Here is a 14,127-nt window from a genome sequence, read left to right on the forward strand (position 1 = left end):
TTTGCCTCTGGCCCTGCTCCCTGACAGAATGTGGCCCGTGAAAGCATCTCCAAGATGGAATTCAGCACTCAGGCTGCGCGAGGTTCTGCACTCTTGCTTTACTTCTTCCCCCACCCTGCCGTTTTGTACATGTGAAAAAAAATGTGACCTGCTCATTCAAGAAAGATTGAGTAGGAAAACATGGACCTCAATAGGGGGTTTCGGTTTTGGACAGGAGCAGGTCAATGGGATCTCTTCCCCACGTGAAGGGGATGCCTACTAGGGGGTGGTGTGAGTCGCTTCAGGATGGAAGAGCCCCCTGCCCCACCATACTGGTCTCAGAGTTTTGCAGGCTCTTGGGCAAGACCCCCTCAGTGGCCCCCTCCCTGAGTGAGTGAGTCTACCCTCTCACCACCATTGTTGCCAGCTGCTCCTGCTCTGCTCCTCATCCTTTTTTTCTGTCAGAGAGACAGAGGGAGACAGAGAGAGGGGGGGCTGTCAAGAAGAGAGACACAGAGAAAAAAACAGTGGGAGAGAGAGTGAGGGGGAGGTAGAGAAGTGGTGGCAGAGAGAGAGAGAGAGAGAAGGTTGTCTAGAAGAGACGTACGGAAAATGGGTGGCAGAGGGGGGGAGAGAGAGAGAGAAGGTTGTCTAGAAGAGACATATGGAAAATGGGTAGCAGAGAGAGGGAGAGGGAGGGAGGGAGAGAGAGAGAGAGAGAGAGAGAGAGAAGGTTGTCTAGAAGAGACATATGGAAAATGGGTAGCAGAGAGAGGGAGAGAGAGAGAGAGAGAGAGAGAGAGAGAGAAGGTTGTCTAGAAGAGACATATGGAAAATGGGTAGCAGAGAGAGGGAGAGAGAGAGAGAGAGAGAGAGAGAAGGTTGTCTAGAAGAGACATATGGAAAATGGGTAGCAGAGAGAGGGAGAGGGAGAGAGAGAGAGAGAGAGAGAGAGAGAGAGAAGGTTGTCTAGAAGAGACATATGGAAACTGGGTAGCAGAGAGAGGGAGAGAGAGAGAGAGAGAGAGAAGGTTGTCTAGAAGAGACATATGGAAACTGGGTAGCAGAGAGAGGGAGAGAGAGAGAGAGAGAGAGAGAGAGAGAGAAGGTTGTCTAGGAGACACGTACGGAAAATGGGTGGCAGAGAGGGGGGGAGAGAGAGAGAGAGAGAGAGAAGGTAGTCTAGAAGAGACATATGGAAAATGGGTGGCAGAGAGGGGGGGGAGAGAGAGAGAGAGAGAGAGAGAGAAAGTAGTCTAGAAGAGACGTACGGAAAATGGGTGGCAGAGAGAGAGAGAGAGAGAGGGAGAGAGAGAGAGAAGGTTGTCTAGAAGAGACATATGGAAAATGGGTAGCAGGGAGAGAGAGAGAGAGAGAAGGTTGTCTAGAAGAGACATACGGAAAATGGGTGGCAGAGAGAGGGGGGGGAGAGAGAGAGAGAGAGAGAAGGTTGTCTAGAAGAGACGTACGGAAAATGGGTAGCAGAGAGAGAGAGAGAGAGAGAAGGTTGTCTAGAAGAGACATATGGAAAATGGGTAGCAGAGAGAGAGAGAGAGAGAGAGAAGGTTGTCTAGAAGAGACGTACGGAAAATGGGTGGCAGAGAGAGGGGGAGAGAGAGAGAGAGAGAGAGAGAGAAGGTTGTCTAGAAGAGACGTACGGAAAATGGGTGGCAGAGAGAGGAGAGAAGGTGATGGCAGAGAGAGAGGGCTGCCAAGAAGAGAGATATACAAAACGGGCTGGCAGAGAGAGAGGAAGGGAGGGAGAGAGAGAGGAGGGGGCAGCAGAGAAAGAGAGCGAAATGGCTCTGCTGGCTGGGCGATGATGGGAATTGTAATCCAAAAGTTCCAGAGGGCACCAAGTTGGGGAAGGTTACACTGAGGCATGGAATGGGTAGGGGGCAGCAGATCCTGATTTAAAGTGTATCTCCTTCATGCTGCTTCAACTACCAGGTTGCTCCGAGATGGTGATTTTTCGTGATGTACCATCCTGTGCCTATTTAAAAGGTACAGTAGCTTTCTGCATGGGAGAAGTGCTTCAGTAATAGGTACAACAGCTCTGTAACAGGAACAGGATGAAGGTTACGTGGGGAGCTGGTTGGTTGTCGGTGTGGACTGACCACCAACCCAAGAAATGCAGCCAGTCATGCCTATCTCATTTCAACCATTTTGGCTGATGTAATACAAGGAAAAACTCCAAATGCATGGGACAGCAGCTTTTTAAATAGGCGAAGTGCTTCAGAAATAGTTTCAACAGGTCTGTAATAGGAACAGAGTGAAGGTTACACATTGAACTGGTTGATTGGAGGTGTGGACTGATCACCAACCTGAAAAATGCCATCAATGGAAAGTAGGGGTGGGGGATCTTTTTCAGCCCACTTCCAGATCTACTTAACAACATTGTGATCTTTCACTGAAGACCCCACTGGCCAATGAGAAGACATCTGTGTCTGTCTGTGTCTATCTCTGTCTTTACGAACATAAGAACACCAGAGGAGTCCAGCTTGATCAGACTAAGAGTCCATCTAGTCCAGCATTCTGTTAACACAGTGGCTGACCAGCTGTAGACCAGGAACCCACAAGCAGGACACGAGTGCAACAGCACCCTCCCACCCATGTTCCCCAGTAACTGGTGTACATAGGCTCACTGCCCCTGGTCCTGGAGAGAGCATATATCCATCTGGTCCAGTAGCCATTAATAGCCTTCTTCTCCAGGAATTTGTCTAACCCCCTTTTAAAGCCATCCAAATTGGTGGCCATCACTACATCCTGTGGTAGGGAGTTCCACAGTTATCTATGTGCTGTGTGAAGAAGTCCTTCCTTTGATCTGTCCTGAATCTCCCACCAATCAGCTTCAAGGGATGACCCTGGGTTCTAGTATTGGGAGAGCAGGAGAAAAATGTTGCCCTAGCCACATTCTCCATGCTATGCATAATTTTTTACACCTTTGCCAAGTTTGAGGCCCCACCCTGTTTCTCCAGCCACTGATCATCTGGTGGTTCACTGGGTTTTCTACAGTTTCATGCCCACTCGAGAAGGTTGAAATGCCTCTTCTGAGGTTTAGTGACTCAGACAAAGTGCTTTAAGGTAAAATATGGTGGTATGTTCGCTATTTTGGCTCCACTCACTACTAGAATGGAGTCCCTGAGAGCTTCTCCAAAATATAGTTCAGCCCTCTAGTGGTAAGAGGTCCCCCCCACCCGCCTTAGAGACAAGTGCTAGGTTTTCTCTTCAAAGGGGTACCAGCAACAGAGCACGTCTCGCCTTGCTAGGGATACAAGGCACTGATCCCAGAGCTTTCTACACAGAATGCACAATGAGGTGGCTGAATTTGGGACATCTCTTTACACTGGGCATGTTTCCAACTCTCCCCCACCAAAAAGGGAAACACCGCCATCTCGTTACATGCAGAAAATAGCGCATTAAAGCGAAAGGTTTAACATACCCCAATGGAATATTCTCCTCTACTGTAGTTTCCTTGCACATCCCCTTGAAAAATAACTGAGGCTTGCAATGGGGATCTTCCAGTTGAACTGGGCCCAAGGAGTGAGATCCTTTGGTCCTGCCGTTCTGCCACCTCAAATGCTGCCCATAAGGAGCCCATCTCAGTTTGCCTGACCCTAGTGATGGAACATTGATGATTTAATGCTCAGTTCAAACAACGAAATGAGGAGACACGTGAATGCTGGACAAGCTGTTGCCCAAAGTTTATTTGCAGATGAAAGCATTTACCATTGAGACAAAAGAGCTGAAATCAATCAGTGGGAAGAGAAACCAATGGGATTTGGATCTAAACGTGTGGCATTTTGAAGTCCAAGAGACTTTTTGTGGCACAGACCTTCACCGAGTCAGCTCCTGATGAACCGGGCTCACGTCCATGACTCTAAGCAAACCGGTTAGTCTTTAAGGTGCCACGAGATTCTCTGTTATTCTTGTTGCAGTGAAGCAGTGCAGATGCCCTGGCATGAGAAGACCGGAGGCACCCAAGTTTGCCTGAGGGGGAGACAGTGAAGGGGACTGGCCCGAAAACCTCTCAGAGGAGGGTCTCTTGCCACCCCCAGCCCTGAGGCTGGTGGCCAATAATTTTGAGACAGGGAACCTGAATTGCTTGGCCCACCTAGTCCATTATTCTGTTTCCCAAGCAGTCTTCCACCGAGGAGGCAAAGTTCAACCACAGCCACGCAACCATCCTACAATGTGGCTCCAGATCAGGAAACAGTACCTTTAAATCAGGGGTGGCATTCCAGCGGCGGATGGGGCTGAGGCAAATGGGGAGGCCGTATCTGGCTTGAGCTTCCACAGCCCTGATCTCGCAGGATGACCAAGGCACTCTGTGTCCTATACTCCTGCGGGAAGTCAGAGGGACACAGATCTGTTTCATCCCAAAGCACCCGGAGCAGAGAAATCATGCTGCACTTGAACAGCTTGCTACAATAAAATTGAAAACAAAAGTGGCATAGAGATGTAATAAACAAGCAAGCAAGCAAGCAAACAAATACGACTGGCGGCTCCTCAATGTTTTTAATGTATTTTGAAAATGTTTTCAATATTTAATTATTATTTTGACATGGCTAGGGTTGCATTCTTTATTTAAGGTAATTCTGTGGTGGCGGCTGTTGTTGTTTGGGTTTATGATCGTAGCCTCCCCTGCTCCCCCAGCCTGAAGCTATTTGCCAGTTGGGTGGCATACAAATCTAATCAATAAATAGAAGCTATGTCATCTAATTAGACCATGCATGCCTGCAATTTTGCGGAAATCGCGCTATTTACAGCTGGCATTTTGCACAAAATGGCAATTTCCGTAAAAGGCTTACCTGTGATTTTGCATAAAATGGAGGCTTGTGGACAAGTGGGATGCTGCACGCCACTCACTGGGTGCTCATGGACTGTCTGGTGCTTTGCCCCATGCACCCACCAGGGTTGGGCAAGTGGCGGGGATCCGGCAAGAGGTGCTCAAGGCAGGCATGTGGGAGTTTGCCTATCCCTTCTCTAGTAAAAACACACACACAAAGCAGAGCCGGCAAGCTACTCATCCCCAGTCTGGACTGAAGAGCAGCGGCTTCTCTAGACCTATCTGGAGATTCTAGGGATGGAACCTGGACCTTCTGCACACAAAGCAGGTGCTGTACCAGTGAGCTGCAGCTCTTCCCCCAAAGAAAGGCATTTGGCTGTCTCATACTAGGTGGGGAAATAGCCAGTGATAGAGGGCAGGATTTCAGATGGTCAACCAGGTTGATGAAAGTGCCATCTAGGAGCAAAAAGATGCAGATCATGATCAGCAAAGTGGTGTGGGGAAGTGACAACAGAACCATGGAGAGGTTCTCTTGGACATTTGTCTGTTTAGGTCTTCGAGAAGGGCAGCCATTCTCTCCCAATGCAGAAAAAATGGTAACAAAGAATTGTGTAGCATCTTCAATGCTATCAGGAGTGACAGATTTGTCTGGAGTCTTTGAACTTTTCTAGATGAGGCTTTTCTTGCGTCCTTGCCATTCCTCACTCATGGGAGTTTGCGTTGTGGGTACTTTAGATGGCATTCTCATCCTCCCATGTTTTCCAAGGATTTTTCCAGGGTTTTTTAATTGGGGAAAATCCAGCTTTTGGGGGAATGGCAAAATGAAACACTAGTGTAGTTGCACAATTCTGCTAGACCACAGTGTCACCTAGAGGTTATGTAGCAGAACACACGGAAAGGCAGAGAAGGAAAACCCCAGAAAACCATATGTAGAAGATCTGATGTAATTCCACAAAGAATCAGGAGGCAGAAGCCACAGTAAAGTGACAGGTTAAAAGCTTCCTCTAGAATAGTCATTTGACTTGGGCTTGGTTCATTGGGTCCATCTGATCATGGGCATTCTTGGACTGCATGGAATCTTGTGCCACAATAAATCTCCTGGGGTAAAATCCAACATGAGTCCCACTTAGAGTAGACCCACTGAAATGAATGGGATTTAAGTCACGAGTAACTGAAGTCTCATTCATCTCAATGGGTCTACTGTAAGTAGGATTTATGTTGGGTTTTACCCTTGGTGTTCAAGGTGCCATAAGATTAATTGCTGGTCTTCTACTGGGAGGTCATCCAGTCCATGCTCAGTGTGGGAGGATGTGTATTTCCAGTTGTATATTATCATCTCTCTCCAATTTTGTTGTCAACAGGAAGAATCATATCCCTGGCACAGACTAATCAAGAAACATGCCCAAGTGGCGAAGGCACCCACCACCAATTCAAAAGTAGACAGCATTTTACAGGCCTTCTTTAGTCAACTGAGAGACAATGAACAATAAATTTATTTATTTATTTATTTATTTATTAAATTTATTAATCGCCCATCTGACTGGTCACCCAGCCACTCTGTCCTGACCTTATGCCAGACAGACACCAGTAACTCTTCTACGATTTCCTCACCTGGAACACCTTTGCCACCTGCTAACCCCCAAGTTCGGCTTCTGTTTCTGGAACCAGACCCATGGCTCTAAGTTTTGCACGAATCTAACCCCACTCCCTGATGACACCAAGAATTTCAAGATGTCCCCTTTAATGGTTCGGGGAGGTTTGGTGGATGGAAACAAGGGAGAGGGCCATTTTGATGGTCCCCCCCTCATTCTGGAATGACCTCCTCAGCGACTGATGGCAGCATTGTCATCTTTTCAGCGCCAGGTTAAGACTTTCCTCTATTCCCAGGCATTTGATGGTGTAGGATGGGCTTTTTAATACGTCCATTGAATTCTTTATGGTTGTCACTGGAGTTCTGGTCATTTTAGATGGTGGCGGTTTTTGAGTGGATAATTGTTATTAGCTGTTTTAAATGTTGTATGTTTTGATTTTGTTCCAAGTTGCCTTGACTCTTTTTTGAAAAAGGCATTTAGGGGCACAATCCTATACGTATTTAAATGGGAAAAAGTCCCCGATGGATTCTTCCAACATCCCCAGTTATAATGCTAAATATTTTGGGGATGGCTTGGTCTTGAATGGGCAATTCAGACCCATTTGCTCGACAAAAGACCTGCTCCTGGTGGAGATGAAAACAGCTAGAGCTGGTGTGTTGATATGGATCAACACGGCCACCTGAATTCTTCAGCTCCCTTGGGGGCGTGGCTATGGGGACTGTCATGATGAATGCCTGCACTTCAAAAATGTACTGCTACACCACTGGGACAGGCAGGCCTAGCATGATCTTTGCATCTTTACGCTAAACATCTATGTGGAAATGTGCACTGTTTTGTGCTCCTTTTTCAGAAAGTACACATTTCCCCCTTCCAAAGTACCTTGCATTGCTGAAATTCTGTCTTAACATGCACTTTCCTCAAATGTATGCATTCTGCATGCACTTTCTGCTGATATGCTAATGAGATCACATTACTCCAGTACTTTTCCAGCTGCACTGGCTGCCAGCCCATTTCTGGGCCCAATTCAAAGTGCTGGTATTAACATCCAAAGCCCTTAACGGCTTGGCGCCAGGTTTTCTGAAGGATCGCCTCCTCCCATATGTGCCTGCCTGGACCCTAAAATCATCTTCAGGGGTCCTTCTCCAGGAGCCCCTGCCAAAGACAGGGAGGCAGGTGGCTACCAGGAAGAGGGCCTTTTCTGCTGTGGAATGAGCTCCCTGGAGAGGTTTGCTTGGCACCTACATTGCACTCCTCCTGGCGCCAGGTGAAGACCTTTTTATTCTCCCAGCATTTTAGCATTTTAGCTTCCTAGTCTTTTAGCTCTGGTGTTTTACATCTGTATTTTAAACCTCTGCATTGCTGCTACTGTGTTATGTTGTTTTATCCTGCACTTTGGGGTTTTAATTTTTGTGAACCACCCAGAGAGCTTCAGCTATTGGGCAATCAATCAATCAATCAATCAATCAATCAGCAAGCAAGCAAACACATTTTTGTCCTCCCCATCCTCTGAGATGAGGGCTTGCAAAAATGTGGGGTTTTGAAATGTACCTCTGTCTTGGCACTCTGAGCGGTTACAGAGATGCGAATTGGGCAAATCTTTTAAAAAAAAAACTTCGACGGAGCAGCTGTCTCACCCATGCCTGGCGCTAGGTGATGCCAACAGGAGACACACATCCAAGCCACCGTGGCCGTGTTTCTCAGTAACAACATCATTTTTGAAGCCATTTAAGCTGACGGCCATTTCCGCAGCTTGCAGTGGCTCCTTCCGCAGGGTAACTCCGTTTTCAGATGAAAAACTTCCTCTAGTCTGTCCTGAATCTCCCACCCTTCAGCTCCAATTATTGAGGTATTCTGAGAGAAGGAGAAAAACTGTCCACTCCTTCCAGACCATGCATAGTTTTATAAACATCTGGCGTGTCCTGCTTCCTGAGGTGCGTTGCCACTTCTCCTCATGGTGCAAGTGCTCCAGCCCCCTCCGTCGGAGTATCGAACTTCATGTCTATGGGAGAGATGATCCCAATCCAGCCCTCTGGAGTTCCCCAGAGGGCCACACATCCTTCACCTGGCCCCAACCCCCTTTCCCCGACTCGCGATCATTTGGCGCTTTCCTGACTTTTATGCGGGTTGGGTATTTTGGCCACACCCCCGTTTGCTTTGGGTCCCTCCTCTTTTGCCTTAGGCTCCGCCCACAACTGGAACCAGCCCCCTGAGAGTTTCTTGGAAACTGAAATCAGCCCTGGAGCTGAAAGAACATTGACACCCGGTCTTAAAGGATCAGGGCCCTGGAAATCTCCAGAACCAGCCAGGTAGAAGGTAAAGCCAAGATGGGCAACGGTACACCCCTTCCCTTTTCCCCCACCTGATGGTGAAAGATGGTGACAAAACTTGCAGGGCGTATGATGCTTTGGAATATCAGAGGTGGGTCCAGGTGTTTGGCAGAATCCAGTCCAGAGGTGGTGAGCCTGTGGCATTCCAGATGTTGTTGGGCCACACAACACCCATCAACCCTGATCGTTTGCCATGCTGGCTGGGGCTGATAGAACTTGGAGTCCAAAGACATCTGGAGGGCTGCAGGTTCCTCACTCCCTGATCTAGGGCAACCTGGCCTGGAAAGTGGTCTCTGTGGGCCTTCCAGAGGAGATGGAAGAGGCATTACTGTTGAGGAGTACAGGAACTGAGAGAATCCTCCAGAGACACAAGGCCCCACACTAAACGACAACAGAGATGGTGATATGGGGACTCACAGGGCAGCCCTGCTGATGGGTCAAGGCAAGGTAAGTGCAAGACCTCCTCCTACCTGAGGCAGGAGGATACGCTGCAGCCATCCTCCTCTCTCTTCCCGCCCCCACTGCTGCCCCCCTCGCCCTCCCTCTCTTTCGCTCCCTGCCCGGCTGCTGCACCCTTCTCCTTTCTTTCCCTCGCAGCTGCTCGACTCTCCCTCAGTGCCCCGCTCCGAGGGGTTCCTTCCTCAGAGGAATCTCACTGCATTCTGGGTGAGATGTCCTTGGACACCCCCTGTGCTGCAGCAGCAGAGGTGATCTCCAAGGCCACCTCACCCAGAATGCCACGCTCTGAGGAAGGACCCCTCACAGTGAGGCATCTGGGCTGGCTGGGCTCTCTGGAGAGCCACACGCTGGCTGCTTTTCTGCTGCAGGTCTTCCCAGAGAGACCACCAGCCCACACCATGCCTTGTTCTGAGGAGTCCTCGGAAAGCTAGGCGCCGGGTGGGCCGAGTTCTGGAGAGCTGTGCCAGGCACTCTGCTGCTGTGGCATCTGCAGGCTGCCACAGCTGTCTGCACCACCTGCCTGCCTTTTGCCCTATTCTGAGAGGTGCTCAGACCTCAGAGTGAGGCACGGGGCGGGCAGCTGCTCCAGAGAGCCATGTCCGATACTTCTCTGCTGTGGCAGCAGAAGCAGGGCCAGGGGGCTCCCCGGAATGGCCACCCAGGCCTTACGTCTCACTCCGAGGGGTTCTCGGAGCGAGACCCAGGGCTGCGGGGCTGTCTCAGCAGCGGCAGCAGCGGGGTGTGCAGCCCTCCTGGCATCGGGTGGGGCAGCGCAATCCACCACCCTTCTGGATTTGCCACCTGAAGTGGGGGATTCACCCTGCCTTACGGGTGGGCCGGCCCTGGACCAAGGCCCTGGCACCCTCCAGCGCCGGCTACATGCAAAGGAGCCATGCACGGCAGAATCAAACGTTCCCATTAATTTTCTTCCTGCTCAACAGCTGGAAACACACTCTTCATGGTTAAATGCTTCCTTGAAAGGGCAGGTGTCCTGAATTGAACTCATTCCTTTCTCTGGCACAATTCTCTTCCTCCTCCATTGCTGCTAAGCCCGAAGACCCGAATTGTTCCTGATCAGATAACTGATAAGATTGGGTATCCAGGTCCACCCTTGTGCTATAAGAAAAGGATATATAAAAAATATTGAAGCTAACACCAGAGTCAGACCAGACCTATAGGGCAGATTTCACTTTCCAGCAAGGCAGAAAGACCTTCTACATCACGCCATCATGAAGATCTCTTCCAGCCGGCTCACCGTCGTGCTGCTGATCTGGGCTATAACAGCTCTCGATGAGGCGTGGACAGGGGCTTCAGCCCAGGACGGCCTGGTGAGTAGGATGCTCGCAAATGAAAGTGGGGTTGGGGCACAGCAGTACACTGGCGAGCCCCCAAAGGGCTAGATTTCCCCATGACAGACATCCTTAGTAACACCCCTGATGAACATATAGCAAGATCTTTCTATCGAGATCTTTTAACTTTTGTATATTTCTATTTATATGTTTTAAATGTACAAGTTTTTAATGTTGTAAAGCTGCCTTGAGTCCCAGTATTGGGGAAAAGGTGGGATAACAACAACAACAACAACAACAACAATAAATGTTTGGGAGGGAAAGAGAATTCCCAAGGATCAAAGGGAAACCCCTTGTCTCTCTCATTGCAGGAGGGGTAGCCTGTTTGGGAGAGCAGCGGGGTGACGCTCCCTCATGGCCAGAGGATTCGATCTGTATGTGAAGGGGCTCTATAGTTGTCGGCAAAAGCGTCAGCACCTGAAACAACATTCCTAAGCAGGGCTGTCGTGGGTGTCCAGCTGGGGCTCGAGGCCTGGCGAGAAATTGCCGGCTTGCCCCCCACCCCCCCCGATCTGTGGCGGCTCAGCCTTTTTCATACATTCCCATTTGCGCAAATGGCAGCTGTGAAGTGGCCATTCACCAGAGATTACAGGCGTAAATGGTCCATTTATGTCTGTAATCTCGTGTACATGGCTGCTTTCCAGCTGCCATTTGTGCAAATGAGGATTTATGAAAATGGCCGAGCCGGCATTTTTACATAAAATGGCAGCTAGGCAAGGGATCGGGAGGCCGCTTGCCACTTGTGGAGCGCCCGCGGACTGCCGAGCGGCTTGCTGCATGCTGGAAGCAGGGGTGGGCTGCTGGGGTCTGGCAAGGGTCACAATGAGGTCATCCATCCCTACCCCCAAATATACATAAATCAGCAACTGCAGAAGGGTTGCTCCCCAAAAGCTGGTCTAGTACTGGGGCCTCAAACATGATGCCCACGGGCATCGGTGTTCCTCCACACACCTTTCTTGGTGCCTAGTAGGCTCCCTGCCCCTCCAGATCGTTCTATCTATCTATCTATCTATCTATCTATCTATCTATCTATCATCATTTCTGGATTTTGTTAATTTAAATAAATAACTTGGAAGTTGGCAGAATCCAGGGTTATCTTTATTTCCAAGGATGTCTCTGGGCCGTACATCTCTCAGCCTCAACAGTTTGCTTTCTGGGATAAGAATGTTGGAGCAGAAAACTGTGGGTTCCGAAGAGTGGTTTTGTTCTTTTGCAGTCTCAGACCCCCACCTCTTCCTTGGACTTGGGTTTTTGGCCAAGTTTCCTTCCTTTGAGCCTCCCATTTGCCTTCTGGGAAAGGAACGTTCTCCAACTGGCAATGCTCACCATGGCAGCCATTTTGTGAGACTGCCCATGAAACTTTCTCAATGTTGCAAATTTTTGCCCACTGACCCAAAAAGGTTCTAGTGGGAAACCATCCAGTCCATGCTTGGTGCTGGAAGATGCATGCCTCCAGGTGCAGGGTCACACTCTCAACTCTGTCTTGTTTTGCCATCAATAGGAAACATTGAATGACTGCAGGACTCTGGTGGGATATTGTGGGGGGAAATAGGATGTTCTCACTCTCCAACATTTTCCCTGCCCCCACCCCCATGCCCAAACAGGAAAAGTGCACATTTTCAAACATGAAAAGTGCACGCTTTTCCAAGTATGCATCCCACAAATGCACTCTTCCCCCATAGGCTAAAGCATGAAAGTGAAGGTTCGGGGGGGGGGGGAGGGGATGCACATCTTCGGAAGTATGCTCTTGCACATTTTTGGATATGCACACCTGCACAAGTGCGCCTTTTCAACCAAAAGCACAAGCTTGGGAAATTGCCTCCCCCCTCCCCCCAATCCTGAGAATTACACACCTGCTCATGTTCGCGTTTGGGGCTGTGAATGTTTGCATGATTTGTGAACAGGAACGAAATTCTTGTACGTCCCTACAGGTAGCTGTGTTGATTCATATCCGCTAACTGGTTCTAGCAGTTCACAGCTTTTGTCAAGTGACTGGGTCTGAATTGCTTGTTCAAGGCCAAGCCACCCCAAAATACTTTGCATTACAATGGGGGATAGTTCACACGATATATTGTTGCTGGGAACATCCATTATTCCCCAGCTATTGCAAGGATGGCAGCGAAACTCAGAGGGAACAGGGACGTCTAGGGGTGGTGGTGGTGATGGGGGTGGCCAATGCTGTCAGCATCCCTGCTAATAAAAAAAGTCCAATTTCTGAGTCCCTGCGAGCCTGGCTCCTTTATAACACTGCTCTTACATTCTTATTATTTCAGACACTGAGATGTATAGAGGGGAACAGGGACAGATGTTTGCTGGAGGCCAGTCATAGAAAGGGATGATCTTCACCCTGGATGCACAACAAAGCCCTCACTTCTCCTCCCAACCCACAGGATGTGATCGAGGCCCGAGGGCTGAGGTCTCTGGAAGGCCTTCTCCCCAGCCGCCGTCGAGCTGCAGGCACTGCTTCAAAATCACCCCCAACCCTGGTTTGTAAAAAGCTTTTCGAGGGAACTTGGAGAGATTGCTAACACACCGCTTCTTCGTTTGGACAGCGATCACGCGTGCCTCGGTCCACTGCAAGCTCCACTTCCTTTCGCTCCACCAAAGAAACGCCACCGACTCTCTGCTGTGCACTTGCCGATGGCGGCTCCGTTGCCGCTCATCCGTGACAATAAGCCTTGTTTGAATTCATGAATAAAGTTTGGCTGAAAACCTGCCCTGCTTTAGTGTCTTTCGTATGGCCTTTTTTGCGGTTGCACACATTACACAGTAACGCACCTAAGCTGGCCACTCAGATAACTAATTAAAGCATTTTTTGCCTACTCATCAGCCAAAAAGGCTTCCAGAGCAATTTACGTAACAGTCAATAAAGACCAGACAGTCCCTGCACAGCTGGCTTACAATCTAAAAAGACACAACGTAAAAGGAAAAATGGAAGGGGAGGGAAGAGGAAAAAAAACAACCCAAGTCCTCCTTCAGCCAGGCTGGTGGAGTGGTTGCTGGTGGTGACAGCTGAAGGAGGAGCCTGATGAAGGTGGTTTTGCAGCGGCGCTGGAATTTATGCTCATTAGGGAGTCACACCTGATCCCCTCCCTTGGATGAATCTACCTTTATGATACCTGTGTTTTTAATTGCCTCTTTGTAGCAATGTTTCCCAAATCCTTTGCATCCAAATTCCTCCCTGGATGTTAGGAACATTTGGAAAACACTTAATACCAGGTTCTTCCTACAACCTACTACCTGATCCTTTTAGCTAAAGACAGCGGAGATCGAACCTTGGACTGTCTGTGTGCAAAAGAGATGCGCTCTCACTCACCTAGGGTCCCATCCCATATTGCGGCTCCCAGTTTCTTCATCCTCTTCCTCAAGTGGGTGGTTGTTTCTTTATGCAGCAGCATATACGTGTTCTTTTACAGAGTACAAGAGGGACAGCTCGTGTTCTTTTATGGAGTACAAGAGGGACAGCTCTCTGCCCCAAGGCACATTCAATCTAAAATTTAACACAGGAGAAAGGAGGAATGCAGAGACAAGTGCATGCAGCAAGATCCTGATCCAATTCACTGCATCACTCTTCTTAACATTTTTGCCTACAGGATGACCTTTGCCTTTCATGTTACTGTTCCCCTTTTTGT

Source organism: Heloderma suspectum, chromosome 15 (genome assembly GCF_057233095.1).
Source record: "Heloderma suspectum isolate Gila_16-S chromosome 15, 16-S_ref, whole genome shotgun sequence".
Classification (NCBI taxonomy): Eukaryota; Metazoa; Chordata; class Lepidosauria; order Squamata; family Helodermatidae; genus Heloderma; species Heloderma suspectum.